The sequence below is a fragment of the Saccopteryx bilineata genome, chromosome 6 (genome assembly GCF_036850765.1).
Source record: "Saccopteryx bilineata isolate mSacBil1 chromosome 6, mSacBil1_pri_phased_curated, whole genome shotgun sequence".
Taxonomy (NCBI): Eukaryota; Metazoa; Chordata; class Mammalia; order Chiroptera; family Emballonuridae; genus Saccopteryx; species Saccopteryx bilineata.
Window position 1 is genome coordinate 143,916,238 of NC_089495.1, and position 23,335 is coordinate 143,939,572.

At 48.3% G+C, this 23,335-nt stretch overlaps 1 protein-coding gene across 3 annotated transcripts in view; it reads right to left on the reverse strand.

Moving 5' to 3' along the window:
* Window positions 1-23,335, reverse strand: part of CYRIA (CYFIP related Rac1 interactor A) — a 97,873-nt gene that overhangs the window by 31,953 nt on the left and 42,585 nt on the right. For 2 of the 3 annotated variants that reach the window (XM_066235008.1, XM_066235009.1), the window contains exon 2: window positions 22,586-22,737. The gene's annotated coding sequence lies outside the window, so the exon portion shown is untranslated. Of the gene's footprint in view, window positions 1-3,515; window positions 3,692-22,585; window positions 22,738-23,335 lie in introns of all 3 variants that reach the window. The other variant, XM_066235010.1, reaches the window with a different exon arrangement.

The window sequence follows — 23,335 nt, forward strand, 5'->3', positions numbered from 1 at the left end:
TAGCCTAATTTCTACTGCTTTAAGCTCTAGACATTGAACTGCCTTCTTCAGGAGGCCACCCATTCATTCATTCATTCAGCACATGTTTATAGAGTAACAATTTGATGCTTGGGTGCTGTGCTTTTTGCCAGACATTTCTCTCACTTGTGACCGAGATATTTCAGCTTGTAAGGGATCAACTTGAAAAATCTGAACTTTGAAATAGAGCTAATTACAAGGCTGCAATTTTCCATGCACATGGATTCTAACTGTATACAGAAAAAATTTTAAATGCTGCTATAAGAAAGATGGGTTGAGAAGAACATACTAGAAGGATGACTGTGCATGAAAATACACACCAAGCAGTTCCCAGAAGTACAGAAGGTGATATAGTCCAGTCTCCATAATCCTCCCCTGAGAAAACTCTCATACACGTGCAGTCACCATCTGTGTATCAGTTACTAATGTGAAGCTAGAAAGAGACCACATAGGGAGGTCTGCTCTCAATCCTAGCTGTTTCCTGCTAGCTCTGCTCAATGGCCTGTACAGGGGAGACATACTTCTTTGAGGATTCAGAGAAGAGAGAAGACCGTGTGGAGTGGGGTCTTTCGGAAAAGTTGGCTTTTAGGAGATGTGAGCTGACACCCAGCCAGGAAGGATTCTGGGAGTCTGGGTTGGCCCAGAGAAGCTCTTCAGTTAGAGGTGGGGGTTTTTAGGACTGAGAATAAAACAAAAGATAAAAGTTGGGTGACTCGACATGTCTTCCAAAAACAGAAGGCTTATTCCTCAAGGTTCATTTACTACAAGATAACTTTGAAATGGGTCCTTCCACATGATTTTCCAAGTCGTATCGAGAGAGGGTGTTTCTCTATTTCCTGTAGAAGGGCTAACAGAGCCTGTAAAGACTGCCTACATGTCCCTGCCAGGGGAGGCTCTCATCCCACAGGGGTGATAATTTGGGGTGTACACATGGTATTTTCTATGACTACTTTCTTGGCTCGGATCTCAAAACCACTTCCAAGGGAGTTGGCTCTAAGACTCTTCAACGGAAAACAACTACTCTCTTAAAGAAATAGTTCTCTGCAAACATTTTCTGTTCCAAAAAGGAGGAGAGAATTAAAGTGCCTGTGTACACACACATAGACACAGACACACTTTTTTTACTACTTTAAACTCTGTTTTTTGTTTGGAAGAAATTAAATAATAGCATTAGCTGTATTCCTAGAGTATGAAACCAGCTTCCAGAGCTGCTTCCTGGTAGCAGTGATGCCAACACCGAGTCCTTGTGTTAAAAAGAGGTGGCCATAGTTTGTGAGGCAATTTGTTTGTTTTTTATAAACAGGATGTAACAAAGGACTGGCCCAGAGCACAGCCATTGTGAGTGCTGGCCTTTGCCTGCACACACCGGAGTTTCAAGGCCTGATTTTCATGAATAGAATGAGTACTAAAAAGACTTTTTCTGTAGCTGTGACTATTTGAATGGAGAATTCCGAAGCCAATACCACCTTCTGTCAATAAAGAATAGAGGGTGAGAAAAAAAATTAAAACAGCAGACCCACAGGTTTTATTTTGCAATATTTTTCTTAAGGTCTAAGATGGTAAAAGGCAGTACCTCTATCAGAAAGCATGGCTGTTGTTAGCACTCTGAATGGGCCGACACCTCCCAGAATCCATACTATTTAGCATCCCTGGTGCAAAGATTTTAAGAAATCAATGACTTAGATTCTTTATCCATGACTTAATATTTGGGTGTTAAGAAGCCTTGGTTGATACAAATATCTTTCTGTATGGGAGCAGAGTCACAGAGGGACATGATCCCATATCAGGCCACTGCCTCCAGCTGCGCCCCTCAACTGCTACCTGAAATTTCCCAGTTTTACCATAAGTCTGACCTCCAAACTACAACGGTGCCCAGCAGAATGGAGAAAAGCAGTCTCGTTCTGGTGCAGGAATGTTCTGGGGACTGGATGTGATTTTAGGAGGGCTATTAAGACAATCTACCTTTCAACCTGATCAACAAGGTTCAGAGTTGGAGAAATCATGACAGCCGCCAGGACGTGACCCCAGATGCTTGCAGATGCCCCACACCGCCCTGTGAGGCAAGCAGCTGTTCTCACTTGCCTCCTACGAACTATCAGCACTGTCCACGGCACAGCCCTGATATGCTGGTATTCATGCGGCCCAGAGACGCTCTCCTGGTAACCGATGAACCCCCTTACGTACACTACTTAATTGTTCTGAATTATAAGCAAAACCATATACAAGACAGGCTGCTTTAAAAAATACTTCTCGCCTGACCAAGTGGTGGTGCAGTGGATAGAGCGTTGCACTGGGATGCGGAGGACCCAGGTTTGAAATCCCAAAGTCACCGGCTTAAGTGCAGGCTCATCTATCTGGTTTGAGCGGAGGCTCACCAGCTTGAGCCCAAGGTCGCTGGTGTGAGCAAGGGGTCACTCAGTCTGCTGTAGCCCCTCCCCCCCCAGTCAAGGCAAATATGAGAAAGCAGTCAATGAGAAACTAAGGTGCTGCAATGAAGAAATTGATGCTTCTCATCTCTCTCCCTCCCTTCCTGTCTGTCCCTATCTGTCCCTATCTCTGTCTCTGTCACTAAGAAAAAGAGAGAGAGAGAGAGAAATACTTCTCCATTAAAGTAAAGGCACGCATCTTAAATGACATTAAGCACCTGCTTTTCCAGGGGGAAATGCAGCAATGTAATAAAGTTGCTCAGTTTATCATTTCCAAGAGCTTGAGTCTGCTAAGCCAGGTCCATAGCACTAGGTGGCCCAGCTAGGCAGGAAGCCCCTTCCATCTGCCACCTCCGCCATGAAGTCAGAAGGATTTTTTGTTCTGTGGCTGAGTGTGTTGCCAAGAATCAAACAGATGATTTCATTCCCAGATGAAGGAGAAAACTGAAGTAGAGTGAGTCTATTAAGCACTTTCATCTGACAATAAAAATGAGTTAATGGCTAAAATGTGTTTTCAAAATGTTTTAACACTACAAGTAATGGCACTCAAATGGGAAAATGCCTTGAATATTCTCATCGATCATTAACACTACAGTGTCCCTTAAAAGGGCTTGGCGTTCCCCATGGAATACAAGCTGCTAGAGTCCAGTTGTAATGCAATCCATGGGAATTCTCAAAAAAAAATACACACACACACACACACACCATTAGGGAGCCGAACAATTAAGGGCAGGTAGAAAATAGCGCTCTCAATATCTGAGTTCAGTTTTCTAAAATAGATTATTACCTTATCATGGCTAATTTCCCCATAAGCCTTAATATTATAACAGCAAAATGTCTCCAAGAAATGAAGGCAAAATAAGATGCTTTTTTAGGGAATGAATGTCAATGTCCCACTCCCCCCCCAACCCCACACACAATTTCAAATGCTGGTAAACATGGAAACAATCAAACTGGGGCTTAGATCTGGACCAGCTCACTGCTGGGAAGTCATCAGTGAATTTGTCCCCTTCCACTTGTGAAATGAAGAATGTAGTTATGAGGAAACTGCCTGATATGTCTGATCCTCACCTCAGAGGACTGATGGGGTCAGCCCACCCAGGCCAGTTCTGCCAACTTTCGCGAGGAAGACCCTCTGCAGAGCCAGTAGCCCAGGAACCTCAGTGTGAGTCCTCGAAAGGCGTTTTGCTTACTGAGTGATGCTGGGCGAGTGATGTGTTTCACCTCATGTATGGCCTCACTTCAGTCTAGAAAATGAAAGGAATTGTTGAGAAGGTACCGAGTTTGCACTGTTCTGGCCATCAGTGATGTGGATTAAACAGACTGTCCGGTCTTCTGGATCACAAACCTTTTTCAAGAATTTCTTCTGGGCGCCTGACCTGTGGTGGCGCAGTGGATAAAGCGTCAACATGGAAATGCTGAGGTCGCCGGTTCGAAACCCTGGGCTTGCCTAGTCAAGGCACATATGGGAGTTGATGCTTCCAGCTCCTCCCCCCCTTCTCTCTCTCTGTCTCTCCTCTCTCTCTCTCTCTCTCTCTCTGTCTCTCCCTCTCCTCTCTAAAATGAATAAATAAAAAAAATTAAAAAAAAAAAAGAATTTCTTCTGAGGTATTTACCTGAACAAGAGCCAGGCCCCCTGCCTCAGAGTGGGGGGTGCAGGGGAGGCGTGCCATGCGCATGTCGGTCAAACTCCACTCCCTGAGATGTGGGAGGGCCCCTGTCTTCTTGATCCTTTCTCATCGCTCTGCTCCTTCTTAAGTGTCCAATTCCTCTAGCTGACATTTAAACGCTAATCTTCAATGGTCTTTCTTTACCATCCCAGATAAGACCCTCTGGACTCCAATTTTCACCCATATGCTGAGGACTTCTCAACCTCTAGCCTGGAACTTAACCCCACCCCCAACCCCAGGCCCATCCATCTAGGTAAACTTCCTGCAAACAGAGCAATGTGGGGAGCTAACACCGCAGGTTCTGCCCCCACAATGCCCTCCTGCTCCCTCATTCAATGTCAGGCATCATTATCCATCTCAGCAAATGAGCCAGAAACCCGAGTATCATCAGAGATTTCCGCACATCCTGTACACCTTGGATCCATTCTCTCCCCAAACTCTATCCGCTTAATTTTCCATGTCGCTCTTAGATCTGCCTCTTCTCTGGGCCCTTCCCCTTGCTGTGGTCTGTCCTGAGAGCCCCCGGCCACCATCCTCACTCTCTCTCGCCTCCCACTAGCCGACACCAGATACACTAAACGCCTCAGATCATGTGCTGCTCTCTGGGCACCGTGCAGGAAACATCACTGCACGGTGAGTGCTGCCAAATGAAACCTCTTGCATTGTCCTATTACGATAGAACCGAAAGCAAGCAAGAAAGAAAGACTTTCCCCTTGTCTCTACCTGCCTTCCATTCTCTGAGCAGCGGTATCACGCGTTTGTGCCTAAAGTGTCTCTGCCTCTGTAGTTCGCTGTCAGGTGGTGAAATATGACCTAGCAGATTAAGGTCTGGTGCTATTGGAGGGAGTCTTCTAGGAAGTCAGAATCCCGGAGGAACTCCAACCGCCCCAGACTGACTTCATTTGTAAGTCTAGGTCTTCAGAGGTGACCTGTCTTAAACTGGGACTCAGCTTTGTACCAAAGGAGGTTTGGAAACTGATGGGTCAAAGCATTGGGGGTATTATTCTCCAGGTCAAATTTATTTGGGGGGGGGGGGAGGGCTGCGTGTGTCAAAAATCACAGAAGCAGCAAAAACCGCAACAGAAGCCAGTTCACATATTACAATCCTGAAGAATTTCAAGGGATGTTGACAGGCTTCTTTACGTCTTAAACATCAACGAGGCCCAGTGTGCCGGGACTTCCCTTGAAATATCATCAGAAGCAGGAATGCCTTGGCTTGTATTTCCAGTTCCCAAAAGAAGCAATCACTTGGATTTCAATGGACTCTTCACAGCAAACCAAACTAACGTCTTAAAATAAAAGCCCTGGCCTGAACCCCAAGCAAGTAGTGAAGGCCATCAACGGAAGTTGGGTCAGGAGTGGCAGGTGGGGTGAGCGTTTGCTCAGGGCTGTGAGAGCGGCTCCCCAACGGACTCCATGGCTGAGAGGGGTGTGGAGTGAGCTGCGTGGAAGGAAGGAGTGTTTTAGCACAAATGCTTTCCAAGCACTGGTTGTCAGATGAAGATGCACAATTTTTTACAAGGTGTTCCGGGCCATAAAACGTGCCTTGACGCTCTTGTCTGAGCTTCGGCTCTTCTGAACACTTTGTACTTCGGTCACACCAGAATGTGGACAGTGCCAAGTGCTCCAGCGTCTCTTGTTCTCGCTTCTGCTTTCATTGCTCATGCTTTTCCCTTGAGCTGGAATGCCCTTCCCCTTTCTTTGGCCTTGCTGTGTCCTATCTATCTTTCAAGGTTCAGATCAAATAGCACTTCTTCCCAGAAATCTGCGGCCCATCCCCCATGTTGGATGAACAACCTTCCTTGTTGTAAATTCCTTCCAGAACTGTCTCCCCTCATCATTTATGTCCCCTGAAATGGCTCAGGAGTGTTAGATCAGGAGTCATTGCACAGTGACAATAACACCTTGCCAATTGCGACCAAACCGAGCAGAGAAAGGGCAGTCGTTGGTAAAGGGAATAATGAGGAGAAAAAAAGTATATCCACAAATATAAAAAACATTTCTGGGTACGTGATTCTGTTGTTTTATGACCATGGGTGACATTGAGAATCTGATGAAAATCAGCGTTCGCAGAGATATGCACACATGCACAGACCCACACATTTTTGCATATAATTCCCGGAGTTACAACAGGTACATGGAAGTCCAGGAACAGAAATTTCTCATCTATTTTCAAATCACCAACACTGGGCAGGATGAGAACTGCGTTTTCGAGTGTGTGGATCACAGATCACACTGGAAGGGGCCAGGAGTCACTTAGCAGAAACAGCATGGGCTGAGGAGACGTTGGGCTAGTCGGTCTACTCTTCTGAATTTTCCTCATCGGTAAAAGGTAAATCATAACACTTCCTTTGCAGTACTGTTATTGAGCAAATAAGATAATGCAGGTAAAGGACTTAAGTGACACAGCTGGCAGGCACTAGGTGAATTTACTGCACCTCCTGTCTTGCATATAAAAAAGTGCAGCCACAGTGCAAACAAGCTGCTTCCCTTTTACAATAAATTCTGCACTGCAGCTTGGGAGCGCGGGGAGAAAGCCCTTGATCAGACCATCGCCTCAGTGAAGCCCAGTGCTACACGGCTGCTGTGGGCTCATTCACATGGTTATTAATCATACAAGAGCTCATTTATGACAAACGCAGGTCACTCCCTTTGCATGACAAGGCATATGGGTCCACAGAGCCCCATTATCCAAAAAAACAGAGCATTGTGGGCAATGTGGGAGAAGCCGAGTACACACACACAAGCGGACATTGTAAGGCTGTTTGCACAACCCTGCAGTGCTCCTCACGGATTTCCTGCCAAGGAGACGTTTAGATCTCTCGGAGTCTACTGCAGACTTTTGCTCATTCAATATGGCTTCAAGCCGTGGGCTGGAGAAAGCCGGGTGTGTGGTCCCCTCTGCTGGCCATCCACAGAACTGCATGCTGGGATATTCAGATGACAAAGCAGACAACATGCTGTGCTCTCAAAATCCCAGATTCTTCTTCCCCCTTTTAAGAAGCATTGTGCAACAGACATGTGTTTCAGGGTCTGGAAAGCCTCGTTCAATCCAAAGTGTAGCAGGCATTGGCTACAGAACCTTGGATTAATCATCTCATGCCTCAGATCAGATCTTACTTTCCGAGATGGAGTCCACCTCATTCATTTGGCTGAGGCAGGCAGAAAGAGAGTGGCAGGTACAACAGCCGCGCGTGGCCAGTGAGGATGAATGCCTGTATCCCTACCCCCCTCCACTTGCCTCCACGAAATAGGCACTGTCATCTGACCTGTGAAATTGGCTAAGGAAATCAACTGCCCCTCCTGGGAATATCTTACACTGCAGCCAGCAGAGCAGAAACGGGACTTGATCTTCCTACAGTCTCATCTCTGTTACCTACATGCACGATTTTGCCTGGTGTCTGCCACACCCGACCTCTGGGACAGGCTCAGTGTGAAGGTGAGGGGTGAGCTGGCAGAAAGTCCCAGCTGAGCTGTATCTCTCAAAGATGAAAGAAAGGCCACACCAAGGAACTTTCTAAACTGAGCCGTGATCTGGCTGCTGGTGGTCTGTGTGCACCAAGAACATGAACTTGGGTTTGAGTCCCAGTTCAGCCATAGCTGGATGGTCTTAATCAATGCATTTAACAGTATTTACTTAACCTCCCTTGAGTCTGAGCTTCAGTATGAGTAACACAGGGATAAAGTCAACCTCTTCCAGAGTGGGTTTTTAGGAATAATAAGGTAATATATGTAGTTAGCCAGACACACAAATGGTACTTGCCATAATCACTATTATTGTTGTAATTTTTATTGTTCGACCCACTGGCCTTTGTTCTCTTCCTGTTGGGTATGAAGAAGAATTCCTCTTTCCTATGTAACCATTAATACCTGTGAGGGCTTTAAATACTACCATAGAGTATGTAGGCTGGTGACTTCCAGATTTTAACTGTCACCTGACTCATACATCCAACTGATGATTTGACTTCTATTAGGCACCTCAAACTTAACACATTCAAAATTGAAGTTTTGGTTTCTCCCCTCAAAATCAGCCATTTCCCAAGTCTTTCTTATCTGAGTCAACAAAAATTATGGCCATTCCATGTCCCCACATGCTCAGTCCAAAAATATAGGTGTTATCCTTGACTCCTCTCCTTCTCTCACACACCATATCCAAGCTAATAGGTTCCATCAGCTCTACTTTGAGGATAGATCTTAAATGGGATCATTTTCACACCTTCCATCATTGGTGCCCTAGAGCAGGCTATAAGCCATTACCACCTCCTGCCCAGAGTATCCTACTCGCCCCCTAAACAGATCTCCTAGCTCATAACCACTCCTAGCCACTCAGTCGATTGTTATGTGGCAGCTACAGTGATGCTTTACAAACTGCAACATGTCACTGGTCTGCTACCTCCCTTTCAAGGTGTCTTGCTTTGGTCTGAGTGAAATACAAGATCCTTCTCCTAGTCAACAAGGCCCAACATGATGCTGTCCCAAGGTGGTTCATCTCTGACATCTCCCTCCTTCACTGTGCTAGTCCCTGTTTCTGGTCTCCTCCCTTTTTCTTTCTTGAGCTTATCACATATATTTTTGCCACAGGACTTCTGTACTTGCTAGTCCTTCTACCTGAAATGTTTCCTCCCCAAAATATCTGCATGGTTTTTCTTTAGGTTTTTGTTAAAGATTTACTTTTCAGCAGAGCCCAGTGTAATTATCCGGTTCAAAATAGTACTTTACACCATCCCCTGGTCACTCATTATCTTTATTATTTTAACCTCTATGACCATGGACATAGGCCCCTCCAACTTCTAAACTAGGGCCTGGCACATAGCAAGAACTCCATACCCAGTGAACGAAGGCATTCATTCATGAACACAACCCCCGTGACCCCTTGAAGCTTCTCTTTCAACAAACATAAGCTTCTTCTTCCATATCCCATGGGATGAGAGGTCTCAGGACATCTGATATTTTGGTCATGCCATCTGATTTGGATAAAAATTGGGGAGAAGTTGTCATTCCTGGGGATGAGGAAGTGCATAGACGGTGACTATGGTTTTAGTGAGGGGCACCCTGGACAAATACACCATGGAACTACAAAAAACAAAGTGCATTGGGGGGGGGCAGTAGAGGGAGAGAAGGCTACATCAGCTGAGGGCTGAGTGGTAGGAGCTTGGGAACTAGTAAGCAGGAGCAGCAGCCTCCCGAGCAGGGCAGCCTCCCGAGCTGGGGGCAGTGCCCCTTTCGTGGTTCAGAGCATTTAAGTGCAACCCTGGGCCAGAAGGACAAGGACGATGACAATGACTATAGTGCCTCTGTGATGCCACCAAGTGCACAGGGGTCACAGGCTGTGTCCTACTCTCACTTCAGTCACTTATTTGCTATAGGACCTTGGGGAAGGTCATTCTCCTTCTCTGAGTCTCATCCTTATCACCTGAAACTCATCAGGACTGGCTAAAGAATCTGAAAAACTCCTCCGTGTTCCAATAGACTAGAGCTTTATGTGATGAGAATGGTCAACAATGACCAAATATATATATATATATATATATATACACACACACACACACACACACACACACACATATATACACACACACACATATATATGATATGTATATATATGTATATATGTACACACACACACACACACACACACACACATTCAGATGACCTAGTGCCAAGCTGTGAGCTAAGTGAATTATAAATGGGACACAGCTCCCACTTCAGGAATAGAACTGCGTACTAACAGCACGTTTGCAGAGCAGTCGTGGTCTTGTTTCCAAAGCCCTAAGATTTCAAGTTTTCTGGGAAGGATGGGAAAGGCAGAGTCCCAGCACGTATGAATGTCCCATGCTATGTAAAAGCTGGCCAGGGCTACAGTCCGGGAGTGCTATAGAATTTATTTCTGCGAAAAGACACTGGCTCAGGAGTTGGGTAGAATGCTTAAACTACTAACGAGAAATTGTTCTCAAGCCTTTGTTCCTGTTAAAAGCATCAAATATCATGAAATGCATAAACAGGCTAACTACAAATAATTTTCATGTATTTAATAAAGTGGGAGCTGGATTGGGCCATGCTGGCTTGCACAGCTTGGTTGAATCTATCATGTGTGTTCAAAGGTCTAATCTGATGTCTTTAATTCACTCTTTTCCTTTGGAATTTGAGAAGCAATAGAGGAACCTGCCATAGTCCCAACCCTAGCAGCCCAAATCAGGTCTCATTGCAATCACGTAGTAAAAGTGTAACATTAAGGCCCTAGGGTGAGGATAATTTGCCAATCCCAAAGCTATGCTCAACGGCTTGCAAAGAATTCCGCGAGATGATGAAACAACACTGTAATATACATCCCAAGGTTCCAGGGGTCTGTTTATGTGGCCCAGGAAATGGCTGTATTTAGTTGGAATAAGTAATAAGCTTTTTCAAAATGTCTAAAAATTATCAGGATGACAAAATTCTGTTTAGCTGGAAAAATCGCATTGGCTCTGTCCGGTTATCTGTGTACCCACATTTCACTTCGTCCTGGATGAAATTCAGCTAGAATCTAATGCCCTCCTCACCCTCGCGTCTGTGCTTGTTAGAACTGACCTCCTTCCTGTGGCTCTAATGCGCAGAAGTGGGCAAAAGCAGGTCTACAGTGTGTGACATTCTCTTGAGTTAATAAAGCTTTGTAATAATCATAACCTGCCTGGGATTTTTTTGTCTGAATTACTGTAAACCTACTTTTTCCCACCCCTGTATATACTCTACATATCTCTATCAAAAATATATAATATGCATATGTGTCTGCTGAACTCTTTGAGGGCAGGTCTTAAGCATCGTTTCACACACTGTGGCCAGCACGGTCCTTAACAGAGCACAGAAAGATGGAGAGCTCTCAAATACACGGCTTGCTCCTTGGACAGACTTAGAACTAATAAGACATGGTCCCTGCTGTGCCCTAGGATCAGGCCCAGGGCACGAAGTCATGTTCAAAGATGGCTTTAGAGAGTGGCAGGTCCTGGTAAAGACGACTATCTGGGTAAAGGGAAGCATCTGGGAAAGGGGGTGCAAAAGGGAAAGGAGATGGCTCACCGTGTCCCCAATAATCTGGGGGGTTCATGCAGAATGGGGCAGTGGGGCGGGGGAGAGGGAGGGAGAAACTGACAGGAAGGCCCGGGAGCTGGAGCAGGGGACGCAGTTCCCTGATGCTGAGAACACTTTCTCGGAGGGGTAGGTGGAGATGAGGGCCTTCAGAGCAACAGCTGTCACAGGCTCAGCTTTGAGATCTGGGCGGGTCCATCTTCTGGTTATGTTGAAATGGTGGAACCAGTTTCCTATGTCGCTCGTGGACCCGTTCTAATGGTAGTTTCCTGCCAGGCAAACCTACCACACCACCATGCTGGGGCCGTGATGCCTGCCTCAGGTCCGGGGCGGGGTGGGGGGGAGAGGGAAGCCCCTGCCTCTGCCTCTTGCCAGTGCCCTGTGAGTCCTCTTGCAACACCTTCCCTCAGTCCTATCTCTCTGGCTTGCCTGTCCGCCTCTCCTCCGGGAAGGTGGATGCCACCAGGATGTCCGCCTCTCCTCCTGGAAGGTGGGTGCCACCAGGGGTGGGAACTGGGACTGACTGCCTGTCCGCCTCTCCTCCTGGAAGGTGGGTGCCACCCGGGGTGGGAACTGGGACCAACTACTGCCTGTCCGCCTCTCCTCCTGGAAGGTGGGTGCCACCCAGGGTGGGAACTGGGACCGACTGAGGTTTAAATCCAAAGCAGGTCACTCGGGGAATGTGTGTTTCTGAATAAACAGAAAAACAATGAGTGGAGAAGTGAAGGTATGAACACCAAAATCTATGTTCCAGGCCCTCTTGTCCGGGTCCCAGCCACTTTCCTATAGAGAAGGAAGGAAGGAGGATGGGTAGGCAGGAGAGGGGAAAAGAGAGAGGAGGAATGAAAAAATGAGAGAAGGAATGAAGGGAGGGGGGAGGGAAGGGAGAAAGTGTGTTCCCCTACTTTCATAGCTAGTTTAATAATGATACAAGTTTCAGGCATATGAAGAAACAGACTCATAGGGATTTTACACTATGCTTGACAATTAAAATAAAGAAAACTTGAGTCACCAGAAAAGCAAAATATGGCCAAAGTGATGCCCAAATTAACTCCCGAAAGACAGCAGGGTTTGAGCACAGACTGCCTCCTGCCTCTAGGGGAGACTGCCCGTGACTTGTCCACAGAGAAGAGTGTGGAACGGCCTCCAGGCGGGTTCTGGCCGCTGCGCCTGCCGACCACCTTTGGGAGGCCGAGCAGGACAAGTCCAGTGTCAGGGACAGGCATGGCGAAACAGCAGTGTCTCTCCACCAAGTAGGGCTTCAATCCCATTTTGTGGCTGCTCCTCTCACTAGACTCCTGCATGGGGAGCACACACACGGCTGAGAGGCCTCAGCGCTCGTTCAGAAGTGGTACTCACTGCCTTCGGCCCCTTGGCAGGTGGCCTGGTGGTGACAGGCCTGTTCCAGGTAAGGTCATACTACTCTTCGGCCACCTCTCCTACCTGTCAAAGAGGACAGGGCTCTGAACCTGGAATTCTGAAAACTCAAGATTACTTCCCTCAATCCTCTGCTGCCACAAATCCTCATTATCAGGTGACCCTGCAATTTTAAGTGCTGCTCACAGATGATCTCAATTATGTCTCACAATGACTCTCAAAAGTAATTAATTAAGTTGTTTAGTTTAAGAGTTATTAAAGTGGTAACTCTGTTAAGACAGCTTTTCTTTGGGCAAATTCAAGAGCTTGCAGTTAAGTACTTTCTCCACTAAGGGGCGATATCATCTCATATTAAAAACTCCAGGCTGGGTCTGGGTAGGGACTTATTACAAAAACAGAAGTTAGTAACAAGAACAAAGTGGGAGATCAATTTCAGCATCCTGAATATTTTTTAAATGATATTCCTCTTAGCTGTAAAACATTGTTCAAACTGACAGCTGTGGGCCCCCAACACAGTAACTCAATTCTGGTTCAAGGTCATTTCCACAGAACTGGCCTTCACCAGTTTGCCAGGAAAGGAGCCATGACATTTGGGGATGAAAAATTAATAGATTCGGCCATTTGGCTTAGTAATTGTCCTCTCTGGCCCCTTCCGCTAATTTCTTAAATCACGTTTTCCACTGAAGGAAACATCTGTCTTGTGACTGAATCAACTTGACTCTAGTTGCAAAGAGTAAACAACCAAAATAAAAAAAAAAATGTAAGGCTAAAATCCTAATTCTAAACTTATCAGAATGAGTTTCTATCACTCACTGTGGAAGAACTTTCACTTACAATCATATCATGGAACTGGAAGATACTCCGGAAGTGCAAATTGAGATAGCTGGAGGTCCTCCACTGGCACACTGTATGTCCACCACAGGGCTGACAGACAGACAGATAGGGGACAGAGAGACGTTTCTTTCACAGAGGTGCTCCTGCCGGAAACTCACAATACGCAGGGAAGGCCACAGAGTCCCCGCGGGACTTCCCTGTTTGGATTGATCAACCCAGACCACAATTGAACCAAACAAACAAACTCACCAAGTTTATCTTCAGATTTATGTTGAAGCCCAGCCCTGTTTGTGATGACTAAACCATGTGTTGTCCTGATTTCAACTCGACCCTGCGGCCCGGGTTCCCAGGCTGGTGTCTGTGGCCACAAAATGACTACATTTGAAAGCTTTGTCCTTCACTAGCTGGAGGGCTCCCAGGCCTCCCAGGCAGATCAAATACTGTTTCGGCTGCTTCTAAATTCCTCGGGAAGATAGCGAACCCTTACTCAGACTTGAGGCCTGGGGCGCTCCCCAGTTCCTACCCCCCCCCCCCCAACGAGAACCAGCTGAACAAAGTGATCTCAGGTTCTCTCAGGTGCCCCGGGGGGTGTGGGACGCGCCCTGAAGGGGCGTGGAGGCACAGGCCCCCCTTTCAATGCCTAGTGGATGACCTTGGCCGTGGATTTGAGAAACCGCTACACTAGACCAAGCATGGGAAGTTTCAATGCCCAGTTCCCTCTGCGCCCGGTGTCTATAATTAGATGATGGTTTTAGGACTGGTTGGTTTCAGGATGAAGAAAACCAGGAGTTCCCTTTGTACTGGCACTTTGTTTTATGAGCGAGCTCGTTCATTGATTAGCACAAATGAGAGCCCATACAGGAACCAGGAACAGCATTGCCTGTGCCCCCACGGTGGTCAGGTCTGTGCTAAGTGCTCTCCATACAGTGTCACCAACCTGGAGCCCGGGACTGCATGGCAATAAAGTCTTCTCTCTAGTTTCAACACTGCTTCCACTCTCCCAGCCTCGGTCTACTCATCTGAAGAAAGGATCAGACATAGCCAGACCAGACAATCCCACAGATCCCTCTAAATAGTTAGCTCTTAGGACATTTCCAAGGCAAAAGTCTCTCGGTAAATCTTTGCTAAAACAGAAAATCCAGGTGTTTAAATGCAATGCTTGCTTACTTACTTAATCAGTCCACTGTGGGCAGCAACTCCTTCATTTGGCCCTCTAACACACTGTCCATTGGTGACCAGACAGCTAGTGTCTCTCAGAAGCGATACCGGCAGCTTCTGTTTTGCTCTGACCAGGAGCTCAGCGGCTCAGGACAGCCCCGGGTGCAGCCTGGCAGGTGGGCCCACGCACGTGGTAGATGCCATCTTCCTACCCTGCACTCTAGTTGGCATGATGATGCCTGAGCCAGCCTTCCCTTGAGTCTTCCCTTCCTGTTCCCTCTGTTATCACTCCATGAGATCTCACCCCAGAAGGACAGAGAGATCCTGAGGGCGAGGTCTGATGTCAGGGGCGAACAAGCAAGCCTTTGTGGGGCCGCGCGGCACACAGAGGCGCCTGTGCTCGCTCCTCCGGGAGCAGTCTGTCCTGATGGTGGCGGCTTCCATGCCCACGTCCTCAGCCCTCTTCCTCCCCCGACATTGGAGCTGGGCAAAGTGCAGGGACCCCACCCCGCACCTTCAGGCATTTCACACTGAACAGGCTTAAAGTGGGGCTCATCTCCTGCATCAAAACCGAAGAATCACTATCAAGTAATTGCTCTGGCAACTCCCCCACTCAGCAGGGCACCCCCATCCCTAAGTCCTCCTTAGTCTACTCTGCCACCTCCTCTCTACCTGCTGGCCCCCACCTCCTGCCTCTGTCCCCTCCCTGCCCCCCACTCTGGGCCAGAAGCGTCTGCTCCCCTAAAATGTTTCAGTTGTTCCTACGGAGTCGCGCACTAGTGATGTCTGTGTTCATCAGCGTTCCTGACCTCAGCGCTGAGCCATCAGCATCTAAGAGTAGCTCTGTGTGAAGGAGACACTTACTAACCAGCCATGAAATGACTAATTTCACAACCCATCCCCAAAATTTACTTTTCATAGAAAATTCTACTGAGGCTTTAGGTCAAAATAAAAATAGTTAACACTTAGGTACCCGCATCTATTCTGTGTGCCGGGGCCGCTCCGAGTGCTTACACGTATGAACACATTTAACAGTCAGAGCAGCCTTATGTGGCAGGGCCCACTAACAGTAGGCGGTGAATGGGCGGTGTGATGACCGCCAAGCTCCCAGGATGAGCCCCCAGCACAAGCTCATGGGACGGGGACGACCGCCGAGCTCACTAGTAAGTCTGGGGCCAAGGAGGACTCAACCCCGGGCAGCGTGGCTCAGCCTGTGCTCCTGACTCTAACACGGCCTGTCATGATGCCCACAGTTAAACAAACCTCACCTGAAGTCCGCTCCAAATGCACAAAATTTGGTATAGGGCATTCCTTAAAGTAGGGACTCATGCCTTTGCAAATGTCATTCCATCTCCAGGCTCATGTCCCATGTTGGGGCAACTGGAGGCAATCAAGATTGCCAGCCCCCGTCTTCCTCGACCAAGAGAAGAGAAAGAAGGGGTCCTGCAAGGGGACACGGAGGGCCGAGCGGAGGTGCGCAGAGGAAAGCTCCTGAGGCTGCACTCAGCGTTCAGAATTCTGCAGAATTCCTCTGCCCACTACCAGCCTGGTCTGGACCCCTGCATTCTTCCTGCTTTCCTGGTCAGGGACAGTCCCCAGCCTGGGACCACTGGGCCAGCAGGTTACGAGACCCAAACAGGGAAAGGCAGGCCCCCCCATCAAACACCCCACCCTGAGTGTGCTATTTCCCAACCCAGAGCAGAGCTGCAAGGAGGCCAGAGAACCAGAACAAGGGATAGAAACAAGGGCGTCAGCTACGCCGGGCTCACAGCACAGGCTGGGTAGCACGGACAGTAGGCCGAGCCCCTTTCCCTCTGAGCTAGATCAGCGGCTCCGTGCTCGAGGGCCAACCGAGGCCCTCCAGGAAAAGGAGAAGGGTCCAGTTCTCAGCTCCACAGCCGCTTCCTGGTAGCGGTGATGCCAACACCGAGTCCCACACTCCGGTCCTGCTGGACCACCTGGGGGCTCAGCAGGATTCAAAGACTGTCTTGGGGGACGAGTTTGGACATGGAAGCACCTGGACAATCACGTCCAAGTCCCTCATCGTGATGATGGAGAAAGGAAGGGGTGTCCAAGGTCACACGGTGAGCCGTGTCAGAGCGTGGGCTAGACCCCAGCTGGACCCTGACACCACAGTACTCTCCTTTCCTTTCTTTTGTTTGGTTTCTTTCTCTTCTCTTCCTTTCTTTTCTTTTCCTTCATTTCTTTTCTCTTCTTTCTTTTTGAACTTCACCATATGTCTGTTAAAGGCACCCAGAGGAAATGCTTACTGTCCAGGAGAACAGCCAGGGTTCTAGACAGAAAGAGGTGAGACAAGGCTCACATTGAGGACTTTCCTGAGAGGGTGAGGAGAAGTCAGGTACTACGTCTCATACTCAGCCAAGCCCATAAGGAAGAACCGACTGGCCCTCCGAGAGCACGCGGCCAGGCAGTGTCAGCTCTGGCGAGGGGACTGCTCTCCAGAGGAGGAATGGAGAGACTCCAGTCAGAGCCAAGCATCTGCCTCTTAGGCCGATGGATGTGGCGATGTTTAAGCCAAGCAGAAATGAGACATGGTTCTGTTCAGAGATGGCTCTGTATTGAGGGAGGGGTGCTCTGTGCCTAGAACTGGAACCAGCTGCCTGGTTCGATAGTGAGCTCCCCATCCCTGGAAGCATGTGAGGAGAGAGCAGCATGGGAAGATGGCGAGGTGTGCCAACCACACAGAAACCTGGAGAGGACTTTCAGACACATGCATCCCCGACTCCACGACAGGGTGCCGCTGAGCTGCCTAATCTGCACTGTGGACTTCTAAGGGAGGACTGTGCCCAAGGGAGACTTTTAATTGCTCCTCACTGGTTAGCCAGAGGCTTCGCCTACGTATGGATAAGGTGACATGGCATGTGCAGTAGAAGAGGACACCATTAGCGGAGGGTGTGGTCCCGACCACCTAGTAGCTGTGGGCCTTGGACAAGCTCCCCCATCTTCCTGAGAGACAGTTTCCTCATCTGTAACCAGATCCCAACTCCCTCCTAGTGGGCTTGTGAACATGCAAAACCATAACATGCATCAACCTGGGCACATCCGGGGAGGCGTGCAGGTCAGCGAGGTCAGCACTAACGCAGCTATTCGTCTTCCAGCCAAGTATGCCTGGAGCCTGTCAGCCCCAGGCTCTGTGCTGGGTTAAAATAAATTCTATGTGACACATATGCATTTATGTGCATGCATCTATAAATGTACACTGTAGTATATGCATATGTACATGTACACAAAATATACGTTTTTCTCCCAAAGGAAGGTAGAAGGACAGACCCAGTTTTTAAAACTCTTGCAGCTTCCAGGGGGAAGAAGCAGACCCAGTTCTCTGAACAGCTGAACTTTGCCACTAGAGGGCGCTGATACATCTATGCCACTGACCCTGTGTCTGGGGATGGTGAGGATGGAGTCCTCTCCCTCCTCTCTCCTCTTCTCTTCTTGGTACCCCCATCCTGTTCTACTCATTCACACCTACATGAGGTCAGAGAAGAGATCACCTCAAATTAGTCAATTTAATTATTTTTAGTCACAGTTGGGAACAAGGTGGGAAGATGAGGGGGTGGCAACTAATGGATTTTTAAATGGCAGAGTTGAGGCATCATCTGTGAGTGACATCCACTCCAGCTATTTCCTCCCTGCCATCAGCACAGAGGATTGAGTGTTGGCCCTTATTTATAGAGTGCTATTCAGTACCAGGAGCATCTCTCTCCCAGATCCCAACTCCTACTCATCCTTCAATGCCCCACTCATATGGCCCCTTTTAGAACCTTCCCCAACTTCCATGGCTTCTTTTCTTTGCATCCACATCGTTTTGTTCATGCCAGAACTCTTACTCACTATCTGCTCCTGTGACTTTGGTTCCTCTATATTTTTTCCCCACAAGCTTATGAACTCCTCAAGGGGCTGACCTTGTTTGATTTGTCTGGTCATTGTGGAGCCAATTTGCTGGAGTGGAAATTTTCCACGGGAACGTCCCGCAGGTCACTTCCACCAGTGCTCTTGGAATTCGTTCACCTCGACCACTGCGGAGTCCCGGCTGCAGGGGAGAGGAGGGTCGTTCACTCAGCAACCCTCTGAGCGCCTATCCTCTGTCAGCGTTCACCCCGGGGGTGAACGGCGCTTCGATTCGGCTGCTGCCTTTGAGTTGTTAGCCCTAGTTCCAAGGGCTAACACAGTGTTTGGCACCTGGTAGCTACTCAGGTGTTATCTACTTAATGAGTCTGTACATTTCTAAAGAGAACACTCTTAGTTTAGCATTCAACAGAGAGAGTGTTAAGAGTGACTACTGCCTATTCATTGTCTGACAAGGAGAAAATGTATCAAGGCCTCACTTCCATGACTTCTACTAGAATAGCATGGCCTTTGTCAGCTGTCCTCTCCCATCAGAAGCAAGGCTCATGTTCTAATCACTTCCCAGCAGTCTGTGCACCAGGCTGCATGTGAAACACTGTCCACCTTTCACATTCACACTCCGTGGCGGCGAGGCCCTGGACCCCTGCGCTCCCGGCGGACACCTCATTCTGTGCGTCTGCAGTGACCTGCTTTCCAGCTGCAGAAACTGTGATCTCATAGCATCACAAGAAATAAGTATAAAACAAGCACTTTACAGGATGGGGAGAGAGTCAAATAAAATTAGACCCTTTACTTCATAAAACTCTAATTTTATCAGGCCATTGATCTTTGCTGAAAGAACTGTCCACAGCTCTGAACTGTCCTCAGGACAGGCTCAGCCTTCTTCGCATGACACCCAAGCTTCCAGCTGCTTATTCTGAACGAGTCCCCCGGTGTCAGCATCGCCCCAAGTGACACTGCATAGCCACAAAGAATGATACCGCACAGAGACCCTCCGGGGACAGCCCCTGCTCAGCCTCTCCTCTGCCTCCCTCAAGTGTATCACCGTCCCGCTGTCACCTGCCTGATGACCTCGTTTCCAGGCTGAGTGGAGACCCTCCGGGGACAGCCCCTGCCCAGCCTCTCCTCTGCCTCCCTCAAGTGTATCACCGTCCCGCTGTCACCTGCCTGATGACCTCGTTTCCAGGCTGAGTGGAGACAGTGTGTCCCCAGGGAGCTTCCCCGGTTCTGCCCTCGGTGTGGGTCTGGGGCCCCTCCTCTGGGCTCCCTCACACCCACTCTTACACTCTTACACAACCCTGAGAAGTGTGTGTTGGCTAGTCACTAGTAGGTCTCCCAGTGAAACCACAAACAACTCAAAGGCAGCAGCCGAATCGAAGCGCCGCTCACCCCCGGGGTCCAGCGCAGGTGCTGGCAGAGGATAGGCGCTCAGAGGGTTGCTGAGTGAACGACCCTCCTCTCCCCTGCAGCCGGGACTCGGCAGTGGTCCAGGTGAACGAATTCCAAGAGCACTGGTAGAAGTGACCTGCGGGACGTTCCCGTGGAAAATTTCCACTCCAGCAAATTGGCTACACAATGACCAAATTAGGACAAATGCTCACTTCAACCTAATTCATTGATGCAACTTCCCCACGCAGCCTTGAACGAGTGCCAGTCCATGGGTCCCTTGATGTCACCAAGTCTCATTCATCTCCCAAGTCTCAGTACCTAGTACTCTGGACAGGCTTTTGCATGAATGGCTAACACTCTACTAGGCAAGAGCATCCACCCTTATTTCCACTTAGGATGCTTTAGGGATGGGGCCTCAGAGATGCCTCCCTACTTCCTTTGTCAGGCCCTGTTCAAATAACGTCATACCGGGTGGGCCTTCCCTTGTACCCGAGAGAACAGTAATGTCTGTTCTCCCAACTCCCTAGGATAGATATAGATAGATGATACAGATATAGATAAATATAGATATAGGTTAGATATAGGTAGATAGATAGATAGATAGATAGATAGATAGATAGATAGATAGATAGATAGATGATAGATAGAGATATAGAGATATAGATAAAGATAGAGATATATATAGATATATGTCCAGCCATATATTAAAAATATACATTTTTACATAACACTTAATACTGCCTAATATAATGTATAAACGCCCATTTACCTGTTGACAATCCCTCATCCCACTAGAAGATAAGCTCCACGAGAACGGGAACTTTGGTCCCATGCTGTACCCATAACACCGAGAAGGACACCTGCCAAGTGACCGAATGGACGGCAGCAGGAATGAACGCCCGCAGAGCATGCAGACAGGGAAGAAAGCCAATGTCATGGCCCTGAATGAACATAGACTTGAAACTCACCCCTGCGGAGTACCAGGCCAGGACATCACCCCTAGATGAACTGATAGCAGCATCAGAATACCGCCCTGGGTCTGGGGACTCTGCTGCTCTACAGGGAAGAGAGCTGCTGGGAGGGAGACCGTTTTCACCCAAGACCTCATGCGGTAAAGGACAGAGTAAGGGGCTGAGAGAGGGGTGGGCCCTGGAGTCACATATGACAGAGCGGGCCTTCCAGGTGGCTGGGCTGCAGAGGGCACTCTGACCAAAGACCAGGGGACGGAAGGCTGTCCTGGAAGACAAGCTCTGATCTCAGAAGCCTGTTGACAGCTTCTCTCTTCTGTAATGGGTGGGGACATACAGCGTATGAACACAAGGCCCGTCCCTGGGCTCAGACAGAACTCCATGAAGGATAAAGCTCCATTTCAATAGCTCTAAATGAGGCTGGAGAGGGAGAGAGGTGAACATTTTCTGAGGTCTAATGTAAGCAAAAGCAATGCTAATGCCTCATTTCCTCTGATTGTCACCACAAACCTATAAATGAGAATGTACTGTCCCCATCCTATAGATGGGGAAACAGGAGGTCGGGCATTTAAAATGACTTAAGCAAAAACCACTCAACTAATAAATAGCAGAACTGACATTCAAAGTCTGGTCGGTCTAATTCTGAAGCTCATCTCCTTGCTCTGAGTTAGGCTGTAGCTCATGGAGCCACACTCGGAAGAGAACCCGTCAAGGAAATAAGGAAGGGGCTCCAGGTCACGCTCATGCTCCAGTGAGTAAGAATGTGGTACAAGGCACAAATTGGGATAAGATGGCCCTGGGAACGCAGGATTGGAAAATACTTTAGGAATCACCTGGCCACACTTTCTGTACTCTGCTCAGCCATAGAGATTGCCCTGGTTTTAGTGTTCAAGGAGACTCAAGACATCCAAATGAGAAAGCACTTTAGGAGGGAGGATGGCAGAAGGTGACACCAGCAACTGGCAAAGGGTAACAGGTGTGCGTCCAGTTTGACATTTCCGCATCTTCTTCATGATCACTGATCCCGCACGTGTGGTCCCTGGGCCAGCGTACAGGAGGTGTGTTAATAGAACAGTGTCGCGGAGCACAACCCTCAGTAGGTCTTCAGTCATCAGGAAGGAGCGTCAGCTCATGTCTGGTCCAAGTTTAATGAAGAAGTTCAAGTAGATGTGGCCCTCTCTTTGTGGCTAAGAAGAAAAGTGTCCATAACTGATTGGGAGGAGGTTAGAGAGAAGAGAGGTAACAAGAGAGCCGATGTCCTGGCTGTGAGGGAAGGGGGCAAGGGGAACGGTGACCTGCGGCTTGTGCACCGTGCATGCTCTTAGGTGACAAGTTCATGCACTAAATTTGTCTCTAAAGATGGTAGAGCGAGTGAGATGCCAGCCAGACCTCTGCACAAGACCTCAAGTCACTTCCAGGTTGGCTATCAAGAAAAAAGCAACTTAAAGCAACTCTACTGTGCTCTCCTCCTGCACGCGGCTCTAAGCTACTCTATTTCATGCCCAAACACTCAATAGTCTCGGGATAACTCCCTCTCAGGATGCAGTCAGAGTCCAGAGACCTCTATCCACTTCAAAATTACAGCCACCTTGAAATGTGCATCAATTATTAATTAGGTCCGTTTTCTATGAGGGTTTTTCCCCCTTTTACATGTATGTGGTGTGAGGAGACATGGTTTCCCACCAAGGATGACAAATCTGGTGAAATGACTATCTGAAATACTCTCAAGTATTTCTATAAGCGTGCATATCAAAGTGCCAGGACCACAGTGCGGCCTGCCACCCCCCATCCCTCCCCCACGTCAGTGCTTTCTTACCTGGAGATAGCTCTAGTGATTCAGGGTCACCAATCCAGGCTGATGGGATGGACCAGCTGAGAAGCCGTCAGGCCAAGACACGCCTAGCTCCCGAATCACAGCTGTGACCCTCTGGAGTCCCGCAGTTTCTCAGTCCTCCGCTGAGTGATACTCTGTTAAAAGGGAATGCAAGTCATGTTACTGTGAGAGGCCATTTCCTGTTCGCCTCTCATAACAATACTTTTTTTTTTCTCTTTTCAAGGAGAGCAAAGAGTCCCTGAATCCTAGATTCTCAGGGGTGAAAGACATTCACGCAATAACCTTGTCCCATGCTTTCATTTTGCAGTTGAGAAAAGAGAGGTGAGGATCAGAGGAGAAAACAGCCTCACTTAAGCTTGGCCACTTGGAAAAGGAGTCCAGATGAGAGCGTGTCTCTGAGGCTCTGGCTTTTGGAATTTTTAAAAAAGCAGCCACATGCTCTGGCTGACATCTCAAACAACTGGTCTTTGACCCTGAAAGAAAAGCCTTTCTTTTTCTTTTCTTTTTTGTTTTTTAAACAGATTTTCAGAAAGGGAGGTGGCACTTTTTCCAGATTGCTGTTTTTGTCCATTTATCCCTGGGAGCTAAATTAGTAAAACAGCCTACCTCAGGCATGTGGTCGGGATGGTTTTCCCTGTTTCCCCTTAGAAAAATATTGTTAGGGAACAGCGTGACCCTGAGCACGGTGGGGGTGGGCTTTGTTTTCCAGGGACGGGCGTGTTTTGCCCAGCG